Source organism: Amphiura filiformis, chromosome 1, assembly GCF_039555335.1.
Source record: "Amphiura filiformis chromosome 1, Afil_fr2py, whole genome shotgun sequence".
NCBI lineage: Eukaryota > Metazoa > Echinodermata > Ophiuroidea > Amphilepidida > Amphiuridae > Amphiura > Amphiura filiformis.
This window is the reverse complement of record NC_092628.1, coordinates 71831358-71843157: the sequence shown is the minus strand read 5'-3', so window position 1 is coordinate 71843157 and position 11800 is coordinate 71831358.

Genomic DNA, 11800 nt, shown 5'->3' with positions numbered 1-11800 from the left:
ATTCAAGTGCAATGAAATTGTACGCATGTCATTGATATAAAATATGTGGAATTGTGGAAATGTTTTAAAGTAGCATGCTAAATTTTTTGCCATTTGGAAGCTAAACAAATGAAATTTGATGCAAAAGTGGATTACATACGCGCGAAGCGCGTAAAAATGTGTACTTTGGGGGCTAAAATGGCCAAATATGAGCTTAATTTGGTCAGAAACACATACAGGCGTTAACATTGGGGGGATGATTGAATGTGCCATCCCCCCGGATCTGCGCCTATGTTTACTGGGACTTTTTGTTGCGGCGGTGAAGCGCGCAAAAACAAGACTATTATAGCCCAAAATACAGGGGCGTAGCCAGTTTTCTTGGTCGAGGGTTGAATAAAATTTCGGGGGCACAGACGGGATAAATAAATTGCAGTTGCAATACCGGTTTTGTTTTTTAGAGAGACTGTACATGTATTTGAGCTTCAAAAAAAGGCTTTACTGGGACAAAACGCGTGCAAAAATTGTGTATTTCGCCCATGATGGGATGCAAATACCTTTATTGTGACAATGTGCGCACACAGCGTGCAAACATTTTGTATTTTACACTATTTTGGTCCATGATCGGGTTGAATTTATATGGAAAAGGGCCTCCTTGCTCCTTTTCTTTGCTCTCCAGATTTTCTCTTTCATTTTTTTCAGAGGGGCACTTTTCTCTTTCATTTTTTGTCAGGGGCCCTTCTGCCCCCTCTCTACACTACTGCTGAAATGGTGTGTTTTGCTATTAAAGGAGTATTTCGTGATCCTAGCATCTTCTTTTTATGACATATTTCAGTAGATATCCACGAAAAAAGCTTATTCGCAAAATTTCAGTTGCTTCCGATCGTGCGTTTGTGAGTTATGCATGATTATGTATTATTGCACTGCTCCATAGACAATGTGTTGTAATTTCGTTCTGGTGCACCAGAACGAAATTCAAATTTCACGATATCTTTGCTAAACGAATTAATCTGCAAAAAATATTTTGTACAAAAACATTATGTAGCAAGAGGTTTCCAGTGATATGAAAATCTCAACTTTTTTTGAGAAAAGTGGGGGGATGATGCTGTGGATCACGAAATGCCCTTTTAAATTGATGGGCCAGTTTGCGTGATCGCGAAGCGCAAAATTGTGCAATTTTACCCTATTTGGGTCCAAAACATGGTGCTTTTCGATGTGCTAAAAAAGTTGCACATGGCAATTATTGCTTTAATTTGTCTTCTTTAAGGATTTTTAGGGGATGTCCCCCATGTAAAAAATTAGGGGGAGGACGTGTACCCCGGTTCTCCAAGCTTCCTCCGCCTATATTGTAATGCAACATGATTTAGTTGTATATATCAGTGATAATAAATGAATAATCTGTACTACATGAAACATTATTGTAAAAATGGTCAACACTAAAGAAGAGCAAATATATTGCAGCTTTTAGTGATTTAAAGAGCTGATCAGAAAGAACTGACACAAACCTCAAAATTAAGTTATTGACGACAATTTTTAACATTGGATCAAATGTACTTTTGTTCTGGTTTAATATGGGAACATTTGCGCGCAGCAGCTACGAAAATTTTGTACACCCCCCCTCTACGTGACGAAAAACCTTTTACCCCCCCTGTTCATACACCCAAAACATTTGTACCCCCCCCCCTATTCAGAACTCCTAAAATTTTTGACCCCCTACATATTTTCCAGCCCCCCACCAGAGTATTTCTGAACACTCCCTTAGATCGATTATTGCAAATTGACAGGATCAATTAATTTGTATTTTTCTTAAAATCTCAGAGGGTCTCTGTGCAAATATATTGGTAGTTTTACAGGACCACGAAGTAGCCATTAATAACATGCGAATTATTTAAAGTTTTTGTTACCTCATTCAAATTTTATATGATGCATTCAATTACCCAATGGGGAGGTCCCCTATCACAGCAACTCCATACTTATCCGCGAATTCTCCAAAGGTTGACGCAATGAGAGCTATGATTACCTATAGTACATAGATCGATTGGAAGACATTTTAGAAGGATAGAAAATGAGACAAATATGCAGACAGACACAAACAAACACACATCACACGTTCTGTTCTCCAAGCAATTTGCAGACATATAATAGCATGTTTGTCAATGTGTTATTATTTTATTCGCGCAACCAGTGACTTAACCAGGGGCATTGGGCATGAGAAGTCTTGCTCCCCTATTGCCCCCACCTCTTCCCCTTGTTGGATGCTGGCCGCCCTGATATTTAAGGTTTTTTTTATGCCACACTTGTTTGATGTGATCATCTGTTAAGTTTTCTAATAAAACATTATATAATGTTCAATTCTAGACCTGGACAATACCAACAGCTATCGCACTAATATACATAATATTTTGTAGCTATTTTAACATAGATTTTTCGTTTCTATATCCAATTCTTCATCTTTTTCTGCTTTTTGTGGTAATTTTTATGCTATAAACTGTACATTTGTGTGTAAATTGAGGGCGCTGTTTTCATATATTTTAATTTTAAACAAGCCAAATAATATGAATTATTCCTTATATTTCATGATAAAAAGTTTTTGAAAATTCCCTTGCCCTTTGTTAGTCTCTTTTCTGACATGTCTGATGTTCCAATACAAGTGTATATCCATTGTAAATACGATTTAAGTTAAATAGCGCCATCATTGTTCAACTTTTCTTAAAAATGAATCAGTTTTACATGCCATCAAACAACCGTGATGCCTTTTTAACCCATGTTTGATCATATTCGTCATAATCATGTTGCCCCCCTCCGGGTCGGGGTTGCCCTAATTGAAAGTTGCCTTGACCCTCTTTTCCCCACCCCTCTGAAAAAAGTCCTTTTTACGTCTCTGCGCGCCACTGCGTCATTGTTATACTGCGCGCCACTAAGTAGCCAAACGTATACCACTTCAGTTGACTACAACTTGATTGAACCCATTATCTTGTCTCAAACATTACGCTCCCCACAAACAAACGCACCACATCACAGTCCATCAAACCCCAACACCATCCAGGTTGGCACACCCCAACACACATATCTTATCTACATCCACGCACTCACCCCCACCCCGTGTGCAAGTGTCTAGTATAATCATGATAATTTACAAAATTGGAAAAGTGATGTAACATACCACCAACAGATCTGTGGGGATTGGCAGCCGTTGCCTTGGTTTTGCATCAACCTTCTTCCTACATTTGCCCCTATAAGCCTCATAGTCCAGGATTTCGCTACCAATCACCATAGCTGATAGTACTATTACTGACATCAATACTGTTACAGCGTTACAATGATCCAACCTGGAGAAAATCTCGATGTAACTCTGGAATTAATGCAAACCGTTGACATGGCCACGAATACATTTTAAACAATTTTATAATAAGTTACAGGAAAGTAATGGCGCTCAACTAGGTATTATAGACTTGACATGGATAATCATCATCATCATCATCATCATCATCATCATCATCATCATCATCATCATCATCATCATCACTATTATCATCATCCATCATCATCATTGTCAGCATCAGCAACGACAAAACTACAACAAAAATGCCATACATGATGCAGTCATGTCTACAGTAGAATTCATCTCGACCTTTGCAGGACTTAAACCCCATTAAAAGCTATTAAACCAAGATAACACTCATTGAAGCAGCTCAACTGATTAAATCAGATCTTCTCTGGTTGTGTACAAGTGTCTGTTTTCAATGTGCGACATCGCAATAAAGCTGGTATTACAGCTTCAGTTGGGTAACCGATTATAAAGGAAACGAAAGGAAACAATGGTATGTGTACCATTGTTCACGAAATGACACAAAGACCTGCTTTTTGTTAACCAGCATTCTTCAAAATGAGCAACATAATGATTGTTGACTTAACACTGTTTGGAAATAATTTCTTCATATTTTTGGTGTTATCTGTCGTTTACATATCCTTCCTAAAACACAAAAGTGCGACCCTCTCCAAACATCTAAATTACCTAAAAATTTAGGACATGTTACAAAACTTTATTTTCTAGAACCTATTTAGAATAATTTAAATGTAGCTTTTACCGTTTTTTTGTGGCATCCTTCAGAAGTGAGCGGTCCGATACCAATATTTTCGGTCAAATCTCCATTCAATTAACACGGGGAGTTGGCTAGCTATGCCTTGCCCTCACTCATATTTTACAAAAGTGCGACCATTTCTGAACATCTAACCTAGCTGTAATTTTAGGTCATGTTAGAGAAATATATTTGCTAGAAGTTTTGGAGAATAAATAAAATATTGGCTGGTTATTTTCACACAGTGATGTTAACTAGGCAAGTGTCCATTCTCCCAACATATATCATTTGTTGAGGTCACACGTCAATGGTGAGAGCACTGTGTATTGTGTATAGGAAAACGGACAGTAACTGCAGTATGATTCTAAATGTTGACCACATACCTTGGGTAGTACGAAATAGTCGTCCTTTATTTTTGGTATCTTTATTCCAAGCAATTCTTTGAATTGACTTGTAAATATATGACAACAAGCCCCGGTGGTGAATCCTCTCACCAATGGCTCAGAAAAGTACGTAGTTATGATTCCCATTCGAAGAACAAACATGCCGATCTGAAAAGTGGAACGTATTTGTTACTATACTGAATGACACACGTATCAAATTCAAATCTTGTCTACGTTTGTAGTACTGTATGTTGCTTTATACGCATTGTCCCATCCCGTCCCAGATATTTTATGGTATTAGGTAATGAATTTGAGAGTAATATTGTGTTTGCGTGTGTATCGCCCAGCTCTGCCAACGAATTGATCGTAATGTAAAGAAGAAAATAGCTATGAAATTTGATTGATCAGTATTAAAACTGCTGTTTGCCTATTTGTTCTTTCCCGTTTTAAAACACCCGCTTATTGATATTAGATGTTTGATAATGTGGGTCTCTGCAATATTATTTCGCTGCCAAGCGATGTGGTGAACACCAGAAAGTCTCATAGAATAAAGCGACTGCAAGCACAAGCATACCATGTGATGCGATTGCACAAAGGCCGAGACACATGAAAACGCTGACCGGGCCACTCGTGGCGTGCTATCCCCGGTCTTGTCTGCGGCATCGGAGGAGTCTGTGGTTCGAGAACGGACGAAAGTAAACAACTTCTCTCTTCATTTTCTTTCTTGTTTTCTTGTTTCCTTCCTTCTTTCCTCTCCCTGCGCCAAAAAGCAGAAACTGTGTTAGGGTTAAAACTCAAGTCAATCTGCCCTCGAAATCTTGTAGACATGTTGACTATGAAACATGTATTATTCCATTTTCTTATACCTTCCTGCATTTTCTTCATAGCTAATGACACCCATGTCCCCAAATCCTTGATTTTTACATACCTGTACCAAAGCCACCAGCATCAGCAGACTACTTGCAGCAGCTATTCGTATATCTTCCTCATTGATAGGTGTTTCAGTTGTTCCCACTGTATCATTGAAGTGGGTAGAACTAGTTGTTCCTACTTTCTGGTCTATAACATTATCCAAAACACCAGCAACCATTATTGAAGTCACAGCTTCGGCACCTAAAAAAGACAAAACACGATGCACGGGTTTTACAGAGAAGTAATTCATTGGTAGAGTACCAGCGCAGTCACCTTCGGAGCCTTATATCACCCTTATACAGATGAGCACTCCATTATAAGGCCTCTTTGAAGGTGTCTTGGAGCTTCTTGGGAAGTATTTCTTGAACTGCATATCTCCTTGTCTTGGGTAGGCATCAATTGATTCTCTGAGGTAGTGAGGTCTCTGGACTTAGGACCAGACTCTGGTGGGTTAAACCGGTTTTAATTGCGCACAACCGTCACGCTTCCCTCTGAGATAGATTTAATTTAAGTAGTTCCTAGTAAAACCAATAATGATTAAAGTTTAATGTGAAAAAGCGAGAAAGTATTTGATACGAGAATATAGTGCGTGGCTCAGTAAGAGTTTTGTCTCTGGTACAAGAGGTTCTCGGTAGAGGCAAATATCAAACATTCATCCGCTTTCTCATCACTGCATTTGAATAGTGGGTATGGGGTAGACTCAAGTGTATGACAAAGACCTCGCAGCCAGTTCCACCTGGCTGTCTGCTACGCTGAGCATCATGAAAGATTAGTCTCTGACATTAACTGATTCACCAATCACCCGGGTTAAGGTGGGCTGGAGGGGAGCATGACTAGAGATGGCGCTCAAATAATTAGACAAAAAGACACACTCGGTATGGGTACCATAAAGGAGATCCTGAGGCTTGATATGCGAGTTGTCATTTCCGCCCCATGTGCATGATTTTTCTCGGGAGGGAAAAACGCCCGAAACTTTTTGTTTTAATATATTATTGGCCTTAATTCGAGAATCGCAAGACCTTGACCTACCTTGACCTAAGGCGTCGGCACGGGTGGATCACTCTGCCTTGCCATCTGTGTCATGACGCTTTGCCAGTAAAAACCCACAATTACAAAAAACATTTTTGCACAAAATTTGTTGATTTTGCCCCCCCGAAATTCACTTTGCCCCTCAATCCCCACCCCGCCCCGAAAAATTTCCTGGCGCCGCCACTGATGATCGCATCCCCGGGATCTACTCCTATGATGTCACTTCTACTATACACACTCATAGAAATGACTTGTTCGCCTTGTTGGCGCAATTCAAAAGGAGTAAGTTTGGACAACTCAAAAATAGTGCAACAGTTGCCAAAACAAAATTCATTTTAGTTATCCGAACTTAAAAAATGCTGAAAAAGCTCACAAAGTTCTGTCAACTAATCTACTTACTTAAAAAGTTGATGTAAGTCGTTGCGTCAACTTTTTAAGTATTGCCAACTTCTGAATTCAAGTTCAGGGAAAAATAAACAAGGTTCAAAGAACCAATTAGTTTGAGTTATTGTAACTCAACATGTAAGTTGATGTAACTCGTTCATATTAAGTTACTGGTACTTATTGTTTTGAGTTATTCTAATTTGGTACTTTGGTACTTAATTCACGTAATTGGATCATTTTCTGCACAATTAGCAGTATTCAAATATTTATTTTTGTAATCAGTGCAAAATTTTATATAGCACACCTCTAGAATATTATGCTAACCTAGGCTAGTTTCATTTTCTGAGTTGTAACAACTCAATAAAGTAAGTGCAAATGAGTGCGACCAACATAATGATATCGAGTCAGCGTTACTCAAAATTGTACGCGTTGGCATTACTCGGAAAGTTGACGCAACGACTTACATCAACTTACTGAGTAATGCCAACGAACAATTTCTATGAGTGCAGGTAAGATAATTTTTATTTCTGTCTCTATTAATTTAACCTGTCTTTTTATCGAAAGATAAAATATGTATTCAATGCCCGGGATTCAGTGCAGACAAACTATCTAGTGCCAGTTTATCAATACAATAATACTGTATGATTGATAACCTAGTTTTTTAAATGGCAGATTGTGTATAAAACAAAATCAATACAGTTTGTTGATACACTGGTTTTCATTAGTTTATGTTAGATAACGTGGATAAATACAGAACAATTCACAACTTACAAAAGGCAATCTTAGTGATCCCATCAGCAATATCGTAAAGATGTAGGAATAGCTTTAAAGAGCTCTAGGGATGGCTTCAAAACTTGACCGCCGGTTGGCCGGCGGTTGAACCGCGCTCCATTGTTTATAACAATAGAAACCGGATCCAATCGGACGGAATCGCCCTGAACCGGCGGTCGATCGCCGGTCGAATTTTGATTTCATCAAATGAGAAAACATTGCCTTATTTTGATAGATTGTGCACTCGACTCAAAGAGCCTAATGCCGAGCAGTATAGTAATGAATAGACACAAATCTGTAACATTGGTATCTTGCTTATCTGCTATTGAACTGTTTGTGGAATAAAGTTCTGGATCCGGAACATCATTACAAAATCGTGAATCAGATGCTGTTAGGAGTTGGACAAACATTGCGTACATGTTTGAAAAAAATTGAGGGCGCAATCTTTGTGAAATCTCACAACGCCGTTTAAAAGTGAAGGATAAGTCAATAAAAATTTTACTAGGTATTTATTCATAAGAAACCATTGGGAAAAGAGAAGAAAGGGACAGTGTTGATCAATATGAAGCCCCGTTCAATTGCATGTAGCTACAAGTTTCCGTATAGCTACAGACAAAGTCCACAAATGTGACATTTTACCCTAATTTATCATGTTGACGCACTGAACCACAAATACCTTAAAATGGCAGCAGTGGCGTAGACAGGACTTTTTCAGAGGGGTGGCAAGGCAAATTTCCGGGGGGGGGGGAATAAACTACATTGACGAAAATGGTCAAAATGGGCTAAAAATTACAAAAAAGGGTCTCCAACAGGGGGTGGTGGGACTGGTGGCAAGACTTCTCACGGGGGCCCCCTTGGCTACGCCACTGATTGCCAGTGCGCCAGTAGCGTAGCTAGCGGGGGCAGGGTGGACAGAGTGCCCCCGCCAAAACATGAAAGAAAAAAGTGACTCCTGACAAAACAAATGAAAGACAAAATTAGGAAGGCGGAAAAGAAAAGGCCCAAGGAGCCCTTTTTCATCAAAATTCAACCCCGATCATGGGCCAAAATAGTGTACTATTGAAAATGCCAAATTTTTCTCGCTACGTGCGCACAAGTCCCAATAAAGGCGTTTTTGGGAGCTCAAAGATTTGGCATGTACAGTCTCTCTAAAAAACCGGTCTATGTGTATATCCCACCGATTATACCGAGTCAAAATGATGCAACCGGGAAAAGACCAAGAAAAGCTGGCTACGCAGCCCCTGCATTGCGTGCGCCTCGAATATGTCGAGGCTGAAAGTTAGAATTAGGGCGAATATTTATAAAAACCGATACCGATGGATTTTGGTAATATTTCAACAAAAATGTCATAGAATGAGAGAAACCATTTCAAAGCATCAAAACCCAAAATGCACTTTTTTTTGCTAAGAAACATATACAACGTGGCCATTGTCAGGACTTTAAAGCAGCCTTTTCACATGGCCCACAAACAAATAGTTCCTCCTCGTATTTTCATCATATTGGTACATAATCTATACATGTCACCTAACCCTAACTGAGTATAGTGTTATATCTTCGAATCAACTTACCTAAAGCAATGTGTCGTGATGTCCCTAAAAATGTATAAATTAGACAGGGGAAGAAAGCAGCATATAAGCCGTATACTGGTGGAAGTGAAGCCAGAAGAGCATAAGCCATTGCTACATACCGAAAGAAAATAAAAAGACAAATTTTGTTTACGTATTATATTATAACCACAAAGACAGGACAAGTCTGACAACAAAATTTTTAAACAAAGACTTGAATGCTTGAATAAAGATTGCAATTTGTCAACATGGTCCATACGCCTTACGCCATGTCGTTCTTTTAAATCAAGTGATGGCAGGGCGATTCCAAGAAATCATTTAAAGTAAGCCGTAAGGCGCAAGTCGATACAACTGATTATATTCAACTTACCTATAGGTACTCGAGATATGCCCACAGTAACACCTGCGACACAATCACCGATTGCGTTTTTCTTGATTTCATATTTCGGCAACCAACTAAGCACAGGAATCAAACTGTACCCCAACTTGAAGACAGATTTAGCGGTGAAGTTTTTCATTATCTTGTGTTTGATGCTTGTACTGTTGCCCTGCTGAGCAGATCCATTTTCAAGTTGAAAATCTTGTTGAAATGCATTTTCTGTGAAGATTGGTCGAGAGATCTCCACGGAACTGCGTCTCCGATTCAGTGCAGGGTTGCTTTTAGAGATTGACATGTTTTTTAGTTCATTCGTATCTCATTCATTCACCTCAATCGTATTCATTTACAAACCTTTGGATACTAAAGCTAACTATAGGTTAGTGTTTGGAGAATGCATATAAACGCTGTTAATAGTCTACTTGGTCACGGTCTCATAGAACACACAAACTCCTTGAACATCTTTTCATTAACTTCTATTACCCTCAACAAGGACTATCTTGTTTATGATGTTGACCAATGACCATGCAATTTGAATTATGAAGTGGTATCAAGATAGCAAAGAGTCCAGGGTTCAATATTCAATGTATCTTATATAATAATGTCAGATGTCCAATACATGTGATGGCATATTTTATACCAATCCACATCATGATACCTGATGCAATTTGTTCCCAGTTGAAATTGTTCCTCTACATTGCGGTACGCGCAGGTAAGGTGCTGAAGATCCCGATGTTCAGTGACCCCTTTAGTTTCTGTCAAAAATATATTTATTTCACAGACTCCTTTAAAGAAAGTTTGTAAATTATATACTAAGTACTCAAAGACCCGAAGTTTGCTCTTTGTGGCAATTGTTATCGATGTCAAATTTTGTGGGGGGTGGGGGAGTTAGGGCTATAAACGCTCTTTTTGCCTGGCATCACCCTATGAGGTGTATTTTTATGTATATGCTCTCTGTTCATGTTGGTTTGAAGTTCGCTGGGTTTATATTTTGTCATGATTGACACCGATATCCATCCAATTCCGAAGTCATCGATGCATCGGCTTGCCTCTGGTCCCGCTGGCATTACTGGACTGATTGTGTACTAAGGTAAAAATCGTCATCAAGCGGCACGATACTATTAAACCAGCATAATAAATCATAACCCTAACCCTACTTTCCGAACCCTAACCCTATTATATTGAAAGTTATACGTAATCCGGTCATTCTTGTTGATTGCATATTGAACAAGCGGTGGAACGACCAGTGGTGTAGATTTCTTTTTGCCATGGGGGTATGGGGTTGGAAAAATAATTCTTGAAGTACAGCACCTTTTGGTGACAGAATAGGTTTATATGGTGGCGCGAAAAATATTGCCATATTGAAGCTAAAATGTTGAAATAATGGCGGAAAGTGGATCAAATTCGCGCAAAATTGGCACTTTTTATGCTAAAATGGCTGAATATGAAGTTAATTTGCTCAGAAACCCAATGTTCAGGCTATTTTTTACAATTAGGAGGGGATGATCCCCCTTATCAAAATATTGCCCAATCCTAGGGATTACGCCTATGAATGCGACCGTGTAACAGTTCAACGTACTGCGATACATTAAAACATTTGGAGCGGTCTTGATACGAGTTTCTGATGGACTCTAGGTTTATTTAGTTAAATGAGTCGTGGGCAGATAGTTCAGATAATGCCCAAATCTTGTGTCAATGTTATTAACACTTATATCATAAACGTGAACTTGAAGCGGGTCACGTCACTTAACAATACTAATCACAACACCTCCAAACAAGCGACAATAAAATTCAACACAGAAATTATTTGTTTCATGATGCAGTCATGTCTACAGTAGAATTCATCTCGACCTTTGCAGGACTTAACCCCATTAAAAGCTATTAAACCAAGATAACACTCATTGAAACAGCTCAACTGATTAAATCGGATCTTCTCTGGTTGTGCACAAGTGTCTGTTTTCATGTGCGATATCGCAATAAAGCTGGTATTCATAGCTTCAGTTGGGTAACCGATTATAAAGGAAACGAAAGGAAACAATGGTATGTGTACCTTTGTTCACGAAATGAGACAATGGCGTGCTTTCGTAAACCAGCATTCTTGAAAATGAGCAACATAATGATTGTTGACTTAACACGGTTTGGAAATAATTTCTTCATATTTTTGGTGTTATCTGTCGTTTACATGTCCTTCCTAAAACACAAAAGTGCGACCCTCTCCAAACACCTAAATTAGCTAAAAATTTAGGACATGTTACAAAACTATATTGTCTAGAATTTTAGAAGAGTACTTTTAATATTGGCCGGTTATTTTTCACACAGCGACGT